This window comes from Stegostoma tigrinum, chromosome 6 (genome assembly GCF_030684315.1).
Source record: "Stegostoma tigrinum isolate sSteTig4 chromosome 6, sSteTig4.hap1, whole genome shotgun sequence".
NCBI classification, from domain to species: Eukaryota; Metazoa; Chordata; class Chondrichthyes; order Orectolobiformes; family Stegostomatidae; genus Stegostoma; species Stegostoma tigrinum.
The window spans coordinates 75,275,469-75,293,914 of NC_081359.1; the positions used below are offsets into that span (position 1 = coordinate 75,275,469).

General features: G+C 41.7%; 1 protein-coding gene across 7 annotated transcripts in view; it reads left to right on the plus strand.

Annotated features, from left to right (window-relative positions):
- The window catches only part of LOC125453034 (gamma-sarcoglycan), a 644,680-nt gene that overhangs the window by 356,082 nt on the left and 270,152 nt on the right, over positions 1-18,446 (plus strand). The window lies entirely within an intron of this gene.

The following is an 18,446-nucleotide window of genomic DNA, read 5'->3' on the forward strand; positions in this document are numbered from 1 at the left end:
AACAGAAAGCATGGATAGGTTCAGGAATCTAACTTCAGCCATGGCAGAGAAGGGGACAACTATGAGAAGGAGGGTGGTATACACAGGACTGAGGGTGTTGTATTTAAATGCATGGGGGTACAAAACAAGTGAAATAAGCTTCTAACACATGTGGTGTACCAAAAAGATCTGTTCTGGATCATCTTCTATTTGTGATTTTTGTAAATGATTTGGATGAAGGAGTGGAAGGGTGAATTAGTAAGTTTGCGGACGATACGAAGGTGGGTCGAGTTGTGGATAGCGCGGAGGGCTGTTCTAGGTTACAAAAGGACATTGATGGGATGTACAGCTGGGCTGAGAAGTGGCAGATGGAGTTTAAGCCTGAAAAGTGTGAGGTGATTCATTTTGGAAAGACAAATTTGAAAGCAGAATACAGGGTTAATAGAAAGATTCTTAGCAGTGTGGAGGAGCAGAGGGATCTCGGGGTTCATGCCCACAGTTCCCTGAAAGCTGCCACCCAGGTGGATAGAGTTGTTAAGAAGGCGTATGGTGTGTTAGCTTTCATTAATATAGGGATTGAGTTCAAGAGCTGTGAAGTTATGGTCCCGCTATGCAAAACCCTGGTTCGGCCACATCTGGAGTATTGTGTCCTGTTCTGGTTGCCTCATTACGGGAAAGATGTGGAAGCATTGGAAAAGGTGCAGAGGAGATTTACCAGGATGTTGCCTGGAATGGAAGGAAGATCTTATGAGGAAAGGTTGAGAGAGCTAGGGCTTTTCTCTTTAGAACAACGAAGGATGAGAGGTTACTTGATAGAGGTGTACAAAATGATCAGAGGTGTAGATAGAGTGGACAGCCAAAGACTTTTTCCTTGGGCGGAGTAGCTATTATGAGGGGGCATAGTTTTAAAGTGAGCGGAGTTACATCTAGGAGAGATGCCAGAGGTAGGTTCTTCACTCAGAGAGTGATAGGGGCGTGGAATGCATTGCCAGAGAGAGTAGTGGAGTCGGTCTCATTAGGGGCATTTAAGCAGCTATTAGATAGGCATACGGATGATAGTATAAGGTAAGGGTGGAGGTTAGATAGACCTTAGGATTAGTATAAAAATTCAGCACAGCATCACGGGGTAGGATTGCCTCATTGGTAAGAAATGAAATTAAACCAAGAGCAAGAAGTGATGTAGAGTTTGAAATCATAAAATCTGTGCGGGTAGAGTTGAGGAACTGCGATAGGAAAAAAGGCCATTATGAAAGTTGTGTAGACGCTTCCTAGTAGTAGGAGGATATAAGGAAGAAACTAAAAGGGCCACGTCCACCTCGGGTCCTCAGGGACTATTTCCCTTAATTCAGCCTAAACCAGGAACGGTACTATGATGTTGTTTTTCAAAACGCAAACAAGAAGCCAAACCAATTAACCATTGGATCCTCAGGGTAGGAAGATGAAATCATAGCAAATTTCAACAACAAGTCTGACTAAGATTGGGCTCAATGTTGTTAATCCCTCCAGTATACATGGAAAGGGTTTCAACAAAACAAAACTGCTGACAATCATTTAAGAAGGATGTTTGAGGGCTTGCAGCATCTGTGTAACCAATATTCTAGTACAAGTCACTTGCAGACCAGAAAGTATAAAATGGGAAAATTCAGCAATTTATGTTCTTTGAACTGTGAAACACAGCAAAACTATTGATATCGCCATTACATTGTGTTGATATAAAACTTTGACTCCTCTCTGATGTAAGTATGATAAATAGTTGGTCTGATCTTTGTTAATGATTTAACAAAGAAGTGTTATTGCTGACAAAGCTTGATACACCATTGAATTACTCTACAGAACTGTAATCACAGAGCTATGTAGCACAGAAACAGACGCTATGGTCCAACTAGTCCATGTTGACCATTATCCCAAAGTAAACTAGCCGCACCTCCAAGCGCTTGGCCTCTATCCCTCCAATCCTTTTTTATTCATATACTCATCAAATGTATTTTAAATGTTGTAATTGTACCCACATTCATCACTTCATCTAGAAGTTCATTCCACATAAGAACCACTGTGTAAAAAATTTGTTCCTCATGTCTTTTTTAAATCTTTCTCCTCTCATCTTAAAAAGATGCCTCCTGCTCTTGAGGTGCCCCACGCGATGGAACGGATACTTGCTATTTACCTCTATAAGGTCACCCTTCAACCACCTACGCTCCAGTGAAAAAAATCAGAGTAGTTACTATGAGATAACAAGGTGTAGACCTGGATGAACACAGCAGGCCAAGCAGCATCAGAGGAACAGGAAAGTTGACGTTTCGGGCCTAGACCCTTCATCAGAAATGGGGGAGGGGAAGGGGGCTCTGAAATAAATAGGGAGGGGGGGAAGCAGACAGAAGATGGATAGAGGAGAAGATAGGTGGACTGGAGACAGACAAGTTAAAGAGGCAGGGATGGAGCCAGTAAAGATGAGTGTTGGTGAGGAGTTAGGGAGGGGATAGGTCAGTCCAGGGAGGATGGACAGGTCAAGGAAGCGGGATGAGGTTAGTGGGTAGGAGAAGGGGGTGGGGCTTCAGGTGGTAGGAGGGGATAGGTGGGAGGAAGGACAGGTTGACGAGGCGGGGACAAGCTGGGCTGGTTTTGGGACCCGGTGGGGGAGGGGAGATTTTGAAGCTTGTGAAGTCCACATTGATACCATTGGGCTGCAGGGTTTCCAAGCGGAATATGAGTTGCTGTTCCTGCAACCTTTGGGTGGCATTGTTGTGGCACTGCAGGACGCCCAGGATGGACGTGTCATCTGAGGAATGGGAGGGGGAGTTTAAATGGTTTGCGACTGGGAGGTGCAGTTGTTTGGTGCAAACCGAGCATAGGTGTTCCGCAAAGCAGTCCCCAAAGTACAGGAGGCCACAACGGGAACAGCGGATACAGTGTACCACATTAGAAGTAGTGCAGGTGAACATCTGCTTGATGTGGAAAGTCATCTTGGGACCTGGGATGGGGGCGAGGGAGGTGGTGTGGGGGCAGGTGTAGCACTTACTGCAGTTGCAGGGAAAAGTGCTGGGGATGGTGGAGCAGGAGGGAAGTGTGGAGCGGACAAGGGAGTCACGGAGAGAGTGGTCCCTCCAGACAGCAGGTAAGGGTGGGGAGGGAAAAATGTCTGGTGGTGGCATCGGATTACGGATGGCGGAAGTGTCAGAGGATGATGCATTGGATCCAGAGGTTGGTGCGGTGATGCGTGAAGATGAGGGGAATTCTGTTTTGGTTGTTATTGCAGGGATGGGGTGTGAGGGATGAGTTACAGGAAATGCGGGAGACACAGTCAAGGGTGTTACCTACCACTGAGGAGGAGATGTTGCGGTCCTTGAAAAAGAAGGACATCTGAGATGTAAGTTATTGTGTTTGCTTGAAGTTCTCCATCCAGGGGATTCCTCATCTCAGTCAGGCTAACAGACAAGAAGTGCTTCCTTCAGGGACTAAGGGCATTGAGAGTGATTAAAATGTTCGTATTCTGCACTGCATTCATAACAGCAGAAGGGTAATAAGTCCAAAGCTGTGGAAATAATCTGTCTACCTCTTATGAGAATAGTGTAATCCCATAAATCCAAAAAGAGGGCAGACATAATTTTACGATATTGAAGCAAAAGTATGAACTTGCGCTTCAGTCATTGCAATCTTTGTAAAGATCATTTATTTGATTGGAAGCTCAGGCATGCATCAGGATATTTCATTTCTGTAAGGTAAAAGAAATTATGAACAGTTTGACATAAACCATTTCCCTGTTAATGCACCAAATCTCTCATTGATAAAGTATGGGCAAGTTAAAAAGTTGCCAGAAATACCAATGATGAATGAATAATGGATAGAAGTTCAACGAAGCTGTAACTGATTTTCAAAGATGCCATTAACAAATGGGAAAACATCGGAAGAATGACTAACCTAATTGCTCAATTAAATTATTCTTTTAGCTGTTATTTTTCTTCTCTACTTCAATTATTATATAAAGCAAGAATTCAGATTGATGCCTCTTACTTTGGCATACATTATGGCACAAACTTCTAGTGCATAAAACAAACCTTTACATAATACTAGGAATTGCCTGCTTAGCAGGGAGAGATTTGAGATGGGTGACTGAGGGTTTCAGTGAACAGATAGGTTTTATTAACATTTTCAAAAGATTGAGAAGTAGATATGTGACAGGTTTAGGAAAGGTATTCTGGAGGGCATGGGTTATGTATATGAATTGAAATGACTGACTTAAGAGAGATGAACTGATTTATTTTTGGTCAAAACAAAGTTTGAATTTAAAAAAGAAGTTGTTACTACCAATTTATATATTTTATAATAATCAAACTATATTATGAAGTTCCATATCTCAAAGTCAGTCAGTTTCCTTAAGAAACAAATTTTAAAACTTGTTTACTGCCAGCAAAACTTACTTAATTAAACACGTAAATGTTATTCACAAAATGCATAAACTGTGCAAAAACATAACTACCCTTGAAAGATAACACACACTGCACCACGATAAAAGAAATATAACTGCCCAGAGAGTTACTTTAAATGTACTTAGGCCAATCAACAGTTAATTTCAGAAAAGACAATTATTCAGTGATCGTCCAAATGTTGGACTGTAGCCACAATCACTTCGCACATTAGCAATCGGCACTGGATTGCCTTCCTGAGTCAGGTATGGCTGCATGCATTCTGTTTTCTGGAAATCATTTCAAATTCTCCTTTAGGAATCCTGCACTTACGGTGATGAGCTTTTTTCTGTGGAATTACAACTCCTAATCTTTGGTTGCAGTTTCAGAGAAAAGGGGGTAAGAGTGGCAAAGGCTACTGGTCCATCAAGTTGTCTCTCTGACTATCTCTGCTCAAAACCAATAACTTTACCTTTGGCCACATACTGGGTCATTTGACCTATCTAAACAAGGTGTTGACTTAGAATCTGAATCCATGCAGCTTGTTCTTTTGCAAATGCAACAGTAAGTTGCTTCGCAATATTCACTGTCTTTTGTTTTGCAAAGTGCTTTCCACCATTGATTGGACATCGACATAAATTAATACCTGGGGTAACACATTAATAACAGCATGAATACTCTACAACTAAATACAGGGTAAAAGGACATAATCAGACCGACAAAGGAACAGTGAAAACAAAGTAAATCTGGAGGAGCAGAGATGAAATGGAGGGAGCTATGAAAGGATTTAAGGGGAGTGAGGATATTAAATACAGCCAGTAATAGGTAAAAGAGTTTAGTATGGGACACAATGTTGACATCTGTATTTTGGACAACTTGTATTTTCAGAATCCAATGACGGGAAATGTACGAAATAATTCTGGGAATTTTAATGCACAAGAGAACATGGAGGGTGCTGGCATGTCAGAATCTCAACATTTCCATATTACCCTTTCCATATTTAATCAAATGCATATTGAAGGAATCTTGTGCACTTTGCTTACATGAGACATGGAGCCCAACACAGCTCCAATTTTGACTTGCAAAAGTAACATAGCAAATGCTTTGCAACACAGTGCCCTAACACTTCCAGTTTTCCAGTTTTCAGGCATGAAAATCAGTGACTCTTACATGGTAAACAAATAAAAAAAACAATACGTACAAGTTGCATGAAATTGAAATGTTAAGTAACCTTTACATTGTGAGATAAGTGTAATATTACCCCCTGTAGCTATATATTAATGAAACCTGTATTTTGCAATCAGTAAAAGATAAATCCTTTTTTTGGTTTAGGTCAGTCATCTGATATATTGCTGCAGTGATTTGCTGTGTGAGGTGGGAGAATTGGGTCATGCACTGTCTTGGGCATCTAGCATATATTAAAAGCAGCACTGTATGCCCTAGTCTGCCTGTGAGCAAAGTAATGTCCAAAGGCTGTTAGCACCTTGCTGTAAATATTGTGAAAGTGTTTCAGCAGATAAAAGTCAGAGTTCAGAAGACCCTGAAGGGCAATATAACCCATTAGTTTCTTGGAAAACAATTGTTCCAACTCAAGTCTTTCTGATCTGTAAATGGAATTTATGTTTAACATTCAAACTAAACTTACTGATCTTCATTTACATAAAATACATTATTGAATTTTCATTGACAAAGCATATTCTCATTTGTTTCTTATTGCAGAGCATATTTTTGACAATGCAAAAAGCTACTGAAGATTTTATGCTCCTCCAAAGAAACAAGCAACACAAAATGAAAACAGCTATTTTTCTTTCTGAAAAATTCAGAACTTTAAGAGACTTAATGATTATACTCACTGTAAAAAGCAAACCAAGAAACATAAATCCATTCTCTATCATTCATGGCCCCGGCGAATAGAATAAATGTGATTTATTCGAAAATCAGTTACATCCTCTGCATTAAATGACAGTGAAATTGAATCATAAGATAGACAAGGAAAGAGAATGTGACTGTTTTATTAAGTGATAAATCTCTGGGAGTTTGCAATGCAGTGCACTCAGGCTGTGTACTGAGTTCAGGGACCCTGTGAGAGTAGCACAGCAGCATTCTATAGCTTTTACCTGTGTATTATATATATATTGTTAAATGGAAAGAAAAGTTCAGAACACTATCTGTTGAAGCTTTATCTACAATAGAAATGTATTTCAGGAAAAATGTTGAGGTTATTGGCGTCATAAAGGTTCCCAAGCTAATTGTCTTGCCCTAGTAATGTTATTGATAAGACTGATGCTGTAATTCTCAGTACAGAGTTGTAAGCCATCAGCCAGGCAGTGAAGTAAGTTAACTTTGGCGCCATTCCACCCCAATCATTGACGGAAATGAAAATGAGGCTTTCTCCTAGACGCAGACACGATAGTGTCTTTTAAGATGTATGTGGACAAGTACATGGATGGGCAGGGAGCAAAGGGGTACAGACCCTTAGAAAATAGGTGACAGGTTTAGACAGAGGATCTCGATTGGCGCAGGCTTGGAGGGCCGAAGGGTCTGTTCCTGTGCTGTAATTTTCTTTGTTCTTTGTTCACACAGTTGATCTGCAATTCTGGGTTTATACACAGAAGCAGCAAGTTAAAAAATCATTTCATAAATGTGTAACAGAAAAAAGTTGACACAAACATATGGTATACAGAATGTATTCAGGGACTCATGTTTGTAGTGGGACATGCTGTACAGATTCGAGATGTGTAAGATTCTGCAGTAGACTTTTCTGGTTTTTCACTTAGGTGAAAATTAGAAAATGCTCCAAAGAAATAAACTAAATATCCATTTTTTGTAGGGTTCTATTGGTCTTCAATTGAAAGTACAGTGGAAACTCCAGACCCCAAGATAATTAATGCCATAAAAAATGCAGTGAATTTTGTTTTCCTGGAGACATTGCTAATTTTTGCGACTATTTTGCCATTCAAAAGGTAAACATTCTGAGACTGTCCTTGACAGAACTACCTATGTGACTTAAAAGAAATATATTTTAGCTGCACCTGGACTAAAAGATTGAGTTTTCCAATGGACTGTAAGTGCAGACCAGTCACCAGGTATTATGATCCGTACTTGTTACAGTGACTTCTCCAGAAAGTGCCCACAACTCACAAATCAATTTGGATTTAAAACTGGCCCTTTTCTGTTTGTATGAGAAACTCATACAAAAGAAGTGTTCTTCATGTTTGGTACAAAGAAATGCCTGGACTATCTTTCTAAAATTACTGCAGTTCTATACAATGCTGCTGCTTCTGCAATTCCAAAACTTTAAAAATTCCATTTCGAATGAATAAATAACTAGGAAACACAGAAGTACTGAATAATCCATTCAGGCCTTCATGTTTAAGCCAGCCAAAAATGAGGAAGCCACTTTAACCTGCACTTTCTAATTTTGGCCTGTAGATTACAGCAGTTCATGTTTCTATCCAAATGTTTTCTTCCAAAATGTAATGAGAGTTCTGCTGCTGCCACATGCATATTGGTGTCTGGATAGCAACTATTTGTAGCTTATGGTTGGGATCAATTGCTGGCAATTCCTTCTTTCTATGTTGAGTCTAATTTCCAGTTTAATTATCAGTTGTAGGAGATAAATGATTAGAGAGTCTTAACAAGGAGAATCACTTATCTTACAGAACAATGTGTTTCATTTCTTACATGATAGCTATATGTCCAATTAACATTATCTAAATCAGGCATAAGTATAACCACCAGGTGCCAAGTACGTCACATGTGTCTCCATAGGGACCTCATGCAAGGCATTAACTGGAACTTGATGTAGTCCATGATTTAGTCTTTACTCAGTGTATATGCTGTTCTGAGTGTAGATGCTTTTCTGTTGTTCATTCACAGGATGTGTGTTTAGTTTGCAAGCCCACAGTTCTTTTACAAGTCTACTTGCCCTGACATGATGGTGGTAGGGATGCTGGGGGAGGCAATGGTCTAGTGTTATTATTGCTGGACTGTTAATCCAGACAATGTTCTGGGGACCCAGGTTCAAATCTCACCGTGGTAGATGGTGGAATTTGAATTCAATAAATATACAGAATTAGAGTCCAATGATGACTGTGAATCCATCATCAATTGTTGGAAAAACCCCTCTGGTTCACCAATGTCCTTTAGGGAGGGAAACTGCCATCCTTATCTGGTCTGGCTTACATTTGACTCCAGACCCACAGCAATGTGGTTGACTCATAACTGCCCTCGGGGCAATTAGGGATGGGCAATAAATGTTGCCTAGCCAGCAACACCATCATCCCATAAATGAATAAAGAAGAAAAAAAAACTTTTAACAGTTGTTCTCATTTGTGATTGCTTTGTGAGACCATGCTGAAATTTATTGACTGGAGTCATGTGTAGGTCAGGGCATATGTGGGTCCTTTCCTTTGAAAGGTGTTAGAGAACCATCTGAGGCTGTGCTTTCAGTAGGGAGTTATTCTCCTTTAAATATGAGAATATAGCAGTAATCTCTGGACTAGCTGAATCTGTGACAGTTTTTGTTGAGTTTTTCATGTTCACCTGCTGTAGCTGGGGTCCTTTTACTATCAGAGCTTGGTGATAATGAGATGTTAGTGCAGCACAAATTTCACTATTCCTTCGTCTCTTGGTTCTGCCTCAATACGTAATATTGGGCTGGTAGATAGGCTCTTAACTATAATAGAAATGACACACTGCTAAGGAAATCTGTAGTTGCACCATCTTCTCATTGCGGCTAAGGATTAGCAAGAAACGTGGTCCTCCCAACTTCCAAGAAAAAAAAGTGTCCAATGAAGTCTCATTGACAAGAGAAACCAAGAAGTTAAGTCTTCAGATTTGCTTTGGGCACCTCTTCATGATCACATGGAACAAATAGTGGGGCTGGTTAGTTCATTTGACTGGTTTACAAATGCAGAGTGATGCCGGCGTGAGTTCAAGTCTCATAACAGCTGATGATAATATGAAGGCCCTGACTTCTTCACCTTGCCCCATATCTGAGGCATGGTGACCTTCAGGTTAAACTCACCACCAGTCATCTCTCTCCAATGAGACGGCAGCCCCTTGGCCCAATGCGATGATGATGATTTTCTTGTGAGAGGGAACAGTCTTTGAGGCCTCCCAACGTGCTGCATCCCTGCAATCACAAGCAGTGGTGGAATAAATGAGTTGGGGCAAATAGAATTTTAAAAAAGGCATGTTATTAATATTGAGGATGTTTCACTAATAGGCTCTGTGGTTTTAAATGGCAGCAATTAATGAAGCTAAACTGGTGGATTATGTTCTGATCTAGATGGATGTGGGTGTGTGCATTCAAAATCATGGGAAAGAGTTAATCATTATTAAGTCATGTGTTGATAATTATCTGGTATTTCCCACCAAATTAACATTAATGCTGAAGCATCAATCAGAAAAGCAGAAGCTCAATATATGTGTCAATTAAAATCTTCATAAATAAATGTCTATCTCAATCACAACCAAGATTGCATATGCAAGGTAAATGAAAAGAAGTACAAGTTATGCATTAACAGTTATTCCATGCAGCCATTCCATTACCAACATAAGCAAGTCTATAAGGATTATATGTTCTGAATATTTGTAAGAATGTCATCAGGGATGAGACCTATTCTCAAAATATTGGATATTAAGGCACAAAAGGATTTTTACAGTACTGCGTGCTTTAGTTTATTACCTAGGTAAGAACCGATGCAAATTCTTTTACATAACATCATAATGCTGTTTTTAAAAAATGTACACAATAGCTGCTGCTCTATTCTTTAGCTCAGGGGTCTTTTGCAGCTAGTGGAAACATTACTGCAAACCTGCCAGAATCTTTCAGACTGGCAATCTGGGGAAGTCATTCTCACTGGGTCATTTGAGATATCCATTATAATTTGAGGCACTAGAAATAATTATTGGTGATATACACGAATAGCTTCACTAGAGGCATCCATACATTCAGATGATGAACTAGCAATCAACTCTCAGCTTCAAGATTGAATCAGCCTCCCAGCCATAACCAACATCAATCTCTCACAGAGATCAATCTTCACTTTGATCTTCTTCATGGCTTCCAGCTACAAAGTCGTGTCTTTCTTCCTGTGCTGATGACTTGACCCTGGATCGCCAGACAAAGGAAGCCCAGGGCATTAAGGAAACACTTCTTGAAGATCTATGTTCTTGATCTGGAAGCTGTCTTCAGATAATGGTGACTTCAGTCAAAAGCAGCCAAGGCTGTCATTTCAGTCTTCTGTCTGAACAATGTGAAGGCCATGAAAGAACTTTGTATCCTGTCTGTTGCCAACCACTCACTTGATGATTCAATGCTAAAGTACCTGTGTATTACCATTGACTATTTATTGACCTACCCACGAATATCTCCAAAGGGAATCTCATGTGGAAACCAGCAAAGTGTATCTACTCTGGCAGAATGGGTTTCATTCACATTTTGTTGGATTTCATTTGAGGGGTCCATTCAGAAGTCTAGTAACAGCAGAGAAGAAGCTGTTCTTGAATGCGTTGTGTTTTTATGCTTTTGTAGCTTCTACCTGACAGGGGAGATTGGAAGAGATTATAACTGGGGTGGGAGCAGTCTTTGATGATGTTGGCTGTCTGTCTGAGGCATTGAAGTGTAGATGGATGGAAGGTCAACTTGTGTGATGGTCTGGGCAGTGTGCGCAACTTTCTGTGGTTGTTTATGGCCTGGGCAGAGCAGTTGCTGTACCAAGCTGTGATGCATCCAGGTAGAATACTTTCTATGGTGTATCTTATAAATGTTGGTGAGGGACCTTATGGACATGCCCAATTTCCTAAGCCTCCTGAGGAAGAAGAAGCATTGTCCTGCTTTCTTGACCATCGCACCTATGTGTGCGCAGTCTGGAACAGGTTGTTGATTATTGTCACTTGATTACTTGATGGTCTCAACCATCTCCATTGGTGTAAACAGGGACATGCCCTCCTCCTTGCTTCCTGAAATCGATGATCAGCTCTTTAGTTTTGCTGATGTTGAGGGAAAGATTGTCATCTTTACACAATGACACCAAGCACTCTCTCTCTTTGCGGTATTCTGTCTCATCATTGTTTGATATCCGGCCTGCCATGGTGATATACTCTGCAAATACTATGGCTCAGGAACCATCACATAAATCTGGTTGTATCCACTTCCAGGAAGCACTGAGAACTATTTCAGACCTATCTGAAAAGTTTTAAACGATTTCAAGATGTACTGTTTTGAATTTGTTTTTTGTCCAACATGTGGCTTCTTGGAAACTAAAGCCAACAGTTTAAGGTGTGCTCTAAGCCACTTACTGTTTTTTTCTGGAAATCAAGAGAGTTTGGAGAATCTGATGAGCAAAGTTCAAAAAGATGCAACATGCTGTTTATTGATTTAATTACACAAAAAGCCTGGATTTGAGAGGATCTTAGTGTTGCCTCACATCACCTCTGGACTTAAAGTTCTGTTTTACACACCCAACAGTCAGAGAATAAAGAAGTCACCACTGAAGCTGCCAACTTGCTCCTGAAATCCTGTTTCTTAGTAGTACCTAGGATTTTGATAGAATTTCAGAATACTAATATTTCTGCATAATACTAAAACTGAAAGTGGTGGCTTGATAAGCACTTCTGAAAAACTTGAATCCAAATTGATTGAAATCAGAACTGGATAATTATCAATCTATAGTTATCTGCAATTCAGCCTCATTAAAATTCAGCAGGCATGAGAAGTTATTACATTTTATCCTTTGTCACCAGGGGTTCACAGGGGTTGTTTTGTTTCCCCATTTGATTTCTTTATTTAACAACCCGTTTTCTCTGCAGAGACATGTCTTTTTGTGCTCTGTAAGTATGTCTTTGTATGGGATTAAGGAGGTGGGGGCTATTGCTTCATGATTTAAGTTTTGTTCATTCTAAACATTATTTTGAGTGATTAGATAAGCCTGGTTGATATTCCTTCTATTCCTGGATCAGTACAAAAGAATTCAGTTGGCCACTTCGGTAATTGAATCAACAAATTCAAACTGGTCATGCAATTGGTGAATTAGTGGGGCTTATCGGTGCATTTCACCTGACACAGTCTCAGCAGAATGTTTTCGCCAATGTAGGTTGTGCATTATTTTGTCATGGAAACTACTTCTGTAAACATGTTGCAATGCCTTCACCACTGAGGGACCATAACTATAGTGACTACTTGAGGGGTGCTTAATTAAAACACAAGAAGTTTACAAAGTGGCTTCCACTTCTAAATGTATACATAAGCATTCGTAACAAAAATATAAAAGTAAGGACGGAATCGATGACTATAAATGGATGAATGAATTACATATGTATAACCAAATCAAACACCTTGCATTTTAAACACTGCTCATGATTTAATGGACAACAATAACTCTGCCCATCACTTAGAAAGTTAGGGACAACCAAGGGTCAGCTGATCGTAGAAGCACCAACTGGATTTGACTATTGTCGGGATGTTAATTGCTTGCAGTTGGAGTTTCCTCTCCTTTAAGAGACAATGTTCCACGACAAAAACTTGCTGGTCAGACAGGGAACTGGCAGTTCTTCAGTCTCAGTAGCACCACTGAGAGTTGTGGCCACTGCTGGGTCGGCAACAGATCTTGACCAGCCACGATGATGGAGGCCCAGTAATACAGGTACATTTTTTGGGCTCAGCATAGAACATAGAACATAGAATATAGAACAATACAGCGCAGAACGGGCCCTTCGGCCCTCGGTGTTGTGCTGACCTGTGAACTAATCTAAGCCCCTCCCCCGACACTATTCCATCATCATCCATATGCTTATCCAAGGACTGTGTAAATGCCCCTAATGTGGCGGAGTTAGCTACATTGGCAGGCAGGGCATTCCACACCCTTACCACACTCTGAGTAAAGAACCTGCCTCTGACATCTGTCTTAAATCTATCACCCCTCAATTTGTAGCTATGCGCCCTCATACAAGCTGACGTCATCATCCTTGGAAAAAGACTCTCACTGTCCACCCTGTCTAATCCTCTGATCATCTTGTATGTCTCTATTAAATCCCCTCTTAGCCTTCTTCTCTCCCATGAGAACAGACCGAACTCCCTCAGCCTTTCTTCATAAGGCCTTCGCTCCAGACCAGGCATCGTCCTGGTAAATCTCCTCTGCACCTTTTCCAATGCTTCCATATCCTTCCTGTAATGGGGCGACCAGAACTGCAGGCAATATTCCAAGTGAGACCGCACTAGCGTTTTGTACAGTTGCAGCATGACATCACGGCTCCGGAACTCAATCCCTCTCCCAATAAAACCTAACACACCGTAAGGCTTCTTAACAGCACTATCAACCTGGGTGGCAACTTTCAGGGATCTATGTACATGGACACCAAGATCCCTCTGCACATCCACACTACCAAGAATCTTTCCATTGACCCGGTATTCTGCCTTCCTATTTTTCCTCCCAAGGTGAATCACCTCACATTTATCCGTATTAAACTCCATTTGCCACCTTTCATCCCAATTCTGCAGTTTATCCAAGTCTCCCTGCAACCTGCAACATTCTTCCACACTGTCCACCACTCCATCGACTTTATTGTCATCTGCAAACTTACTAATCCATCCACCAATGCCTGCATCCAAGTCATTTATAAAAATGACAAACTGCAGTGGTCCCAAACAGATCCTTGTGGCACACCACTAGTAACCGGACTCCAGGCTGAATATTTTCCATCAACCACCACTCGTTGCCTTCTTACAGAAAGCCAGTTTCTAATCCAAACTGCTAAACCTCCCTCAATCCATGCCTCCATATTTTCTCCAATAGCCTACCATGTGGAACCTTATAAAAGGCTTTACTGAAGTCCATGTATACCACGTCAACTGCCCTTCCCTCATCCACATGCTTGATCACCTTCTCAAAAACTCAATGAGGTTTGTGAGACATGACCTGCCCTCGACGAATCCATGTTGACTATCTCCAATCAAATTATTGCTTGCTAGATGATTATAAATCCTATTTCTTATAATCCTTTCCAAAACTTTTCCTACAACAGACATAAGACTCACAGGTCTATAATTACCCAGATCATCTCTACTGCCCTTCTTGAACAAGGGCACAACATTTGCAATCTTCCAGTCCTCTGGTACTAAACCTGTAGACAATGAGGACTCAAAGATCAAGGTCAAAGGCTACACCACCTCCTCCCTAGCTTCCCAGACAATCCTCAGAAAAATCCCATCTGGCCCAGGGTATTTATCTACCTTCACACCTTCTAGAATTGATAACACCTCCTCCTTACTAACCTCAATCCTTTCAATTCTAGTAGCCCGTAACTCAGTCTTCTCCTCTACAATATTGTCCTTTTCCTGAGTGAAAACAGATGAAAAATATTCGCTTAGCACCTCTCCAATCTCCACAGGGTCCACGTACAACTTCCCACTTCTGTCTTTGACTGGCCCTATTCCTACCCTAGTCATCCTCTTATTCCTCAGATACCTATAGAAAGCTTTAGGGTTCTCCTTTATGCTTCCTGCTAATGTCTGCTCATGTCCCCTCCTTGCTCTTCTTAACTCTCTCTTTAAATCCTTCCTAGCTAATCTGTAACTCTCCATCACCCCATCTGAACCATCTCATCTCATCGTCACATAAGCCTCCCTCTTCCGCTTAACAAGAGATACAATTTCTTTAGTAAACCACACTTCCCTTACTTTATCACTTCCTCCCTGCCTCGTCAAAAGTTCTTTCAGCCCCCATTATACTGTCCTTGACTAACAAAGCCACACCTCCCCCTCTTTTATCACCTTCCCTGATCTTAATGAAAGATCTAAACCCTGGAACCTGCAACATCCATTCCTGACCCTGCTCTATCCATGTTTCCGAAATGGTCACAACTTCGAACTCCCAGGTACCTATCCATGCTGCAAGTTCACCTACCTTATTCCGAATACTCCTGGCATTGAAGTAGACACACTTCAAACCAGCTTGCTGTCTACCAGCACACTCCTGTGACAGTGAAATCCTGTCCATGTCCTCGCTACTCTCATCCTCCTGTGTACTGGAACTACACCACAGTTTCCCATCCCCCTGCTGAGCTAGTTTAAATCCATCCGAATAGCACTAGCAAATTTCCCACCCAGGATATTAGTGCCCCTCTGGTTCAAGTGGAGACCGTCCTGTTTGTAGAGGTCCCACCTTCCCCAGCATGAGCCCCAATTGTCCATGTACCTGAAGCCCTCCCTCCTGCACCATCCCTGCAGCCACGTGTTCAGCTGAAATCTCTCCCTGTTCTTTGCCTCGCTATCACATGGCACGGGTAACAAACCAGAGATAACCCCTCTGTTTGTTCTAGCTCTCAGCTTCCACCCTAGCTCCCTGAAATCCTGCCTGACATCCCTATCCTTCTATCTACCTATGTCGTTGGTGCCTATGTGGACCACGACTTGGGGCTGGTCACCCTCTCCCTTCAGGACCCCAAAGACACGATCCGAGACATCACGGACCCTGGCACCTGGGAGGCAACGCACCAACTGTGAGTCTCTTTTGTTCCCAACAAACCTTCTATCGGTCCGTCTAACTATTGAGTCCCCAATGACTAACACTCTCTTCTTATCCTCCCTCCCCTTCTGTGCAAGAGGGACAGACTCTGTGCCAGAGACCTGCACCGCAGTGCATGCCCCTGGTAAGTCATCGCCCCCAACAGTATCCAAAACGGTATACATGTTTTTCAGGGGAACGACCACAGGGCATCCCTGCACTGACTGCTTTTTCCCCCCTTCTAACAGTTACCCAGCTTTCTCCATGCTTAGGAGTAACTACATTACTGTAACTCTTGTCTATCACAGACTCTGCCTCCCGAATGATCCGAAGTTCATCCCGCTCCAGTTCCCTAACGCAGTCTTGGAGGAGCAAGAGTTGGGTGCACTTCCTGCAGATGTACTTGGATGGGACACTAATGGCGTCCCTCACCTCATACATCATGCAGGAGGAACATTCCTCTACCTGCACTGCCATCCCTGGTAGTCCCCTTACCAGAAAGGAAAAAAAAAGGAAAAAGAAGCTTACCTGATTTGTCCCTGGTGTATAAGGTTAGAGGAGGTTGTTGGGTGGGAGGGAGGCCCTACAAGCGTAGAGTCAGTGGAGTTGAGTAGGGGCATGGGCAAATATATCTGTAAGATTTGCCTTTATGTGGAGACAGGCCTTGACAGGGGTTCCTCTGTGGGTTACAGTGCCTGATCAGGAGGTCCAATACCACCCCATCCCTAACTGCAGGTTGTAGGAAGGCCATCAAAGTGTATTTAGTATCTCCTGACATGGTAATGTGCCCTTCTATCACTGGTCACGTACCAGCGCTGGATTAAATTGACCACATACAGGCCTCAAGTGGCCTAGAGATAGGCAGACTATCTGTCACCTTGCTTGCCAGTGGTAAATACCAGTGACAATAGGAAGACAATGGATTCACCATCCCCTGACTCTCACCTGAGGAATCTTTTTGGGTGCCTCATAAAATTCCAGACCTCATGTACATTCCCAGGAGGGATTAACTAGAATTTACAAATACAAAAACGGGCTATTTGACTCAGCTATCCTCTACATGAACCTCATGTACATCCAACATATCACCCCATTTCTTTCCTCCTCCTGCATTTATTTCACTTCCCCTGAAATGTGTAACTACTCTAGTAGCAAGTTCCACATTTTGACCGGATGCAGGATAAAGAAGTTTTCCTGAATTCCCTACTGGATTTGTTAGTGATCACCTTAAATTTATAACAATGAATTTAGTACTCAACTCAAGTGGAAATTTGGGATCCCCCCATCAATGGAATGATAAACACTTCCTACTTGCTCATAATCGTTTAGGTCAATAGTTGGTTGGTTTGCAATGCAGAGTGATGTCAACAGTGTGGTCAATTCCTGCATCAGCTGATGCTACCATAAAGGAATCTCCTTCTCAGCACTTCCTCTTGACTGAAGCATAGTGACCATTCAATTGAATCCACCACCAGTGATCTCTCGATAAGGAGAGAGCAGCCAATAGGACTGTGGCAACTTTGCTTACAGTTACCACTTTAGAATGTAGTGATATGTGTAGTCATTTCTAACATATAATTGAAATTTATTCCCTGTTGTGAAAACAAAAAAAAGTTTCTCAATTTTGTGCTTGGGTGGCACATTGGTTAACACAGCTGGCACATAGCGCCAGGAACTTGTGCTCGATTCTAGTCTTCTGTGACTACATGTGGAGTTTGTGCATTCTCCCAACATTTGTGTGGCTCTCCTCCAGATGCTCCAGTTTCCTCCCACTATCCAAAGTCATGCACATTAAGTGGATTGGCTTTTCTTTTAAAAAAAATTGACCCTTAGTGTGCAGTGACGTGCTGGTTAGCCGTGTTAAAGACCTCATACATAGGTGAGGAGGATGCTGTTTGGATGGTCGGTCTGCGCTGAATGGCCTCTTTCAGCACGGAATGGATTCTATGATTTTAAGTGTTGTTGTCTTTTAAAAATCCTGTTTCATGTACAAATGTTCCTGTTGCTTGTTCAGCCTCCTTAAAGTACTCATTTTTGGAATGTCAGCCACAAGTGACATTGTCATAGATAATATTCTTATGGAACACAGCAGTTACCACAATAAAAAAAACCACATAGATGTCTAATCAACTGAATACTGCACTGTAAATTGAATTACAAGTAGCACACTGGGCACTTTCGCAAACACAGCATGGTGCGCGCACTCTATTCATCTGATACATTTTATCAACTAATGAACAACTTCTGGTTTTCTAATTTCAGTTTTCTGGTGTTGTTTATGATTTAAATTACCACAGTAAATTATGAGTTTGTGTCTTTTCTTATACACCTGATGTACATGGAGATGCCACACACTTATAGACAACCCTGGAGTGGCATGGTGACCCAGTGATTAGCACTGCTGCCTCATAGCACCATGGACTTGGGTTTGATTCCACCCTCAGGCAACTGCCTGTGTGGAGTTTGCACATTCTCCCTGTGTCTGCGTGGGTTTCCTCCGGGTGCTCTGGTTTCCTCCCACAGTCCAAAGATGTGCAGACTAGGTGGATTGGCAATG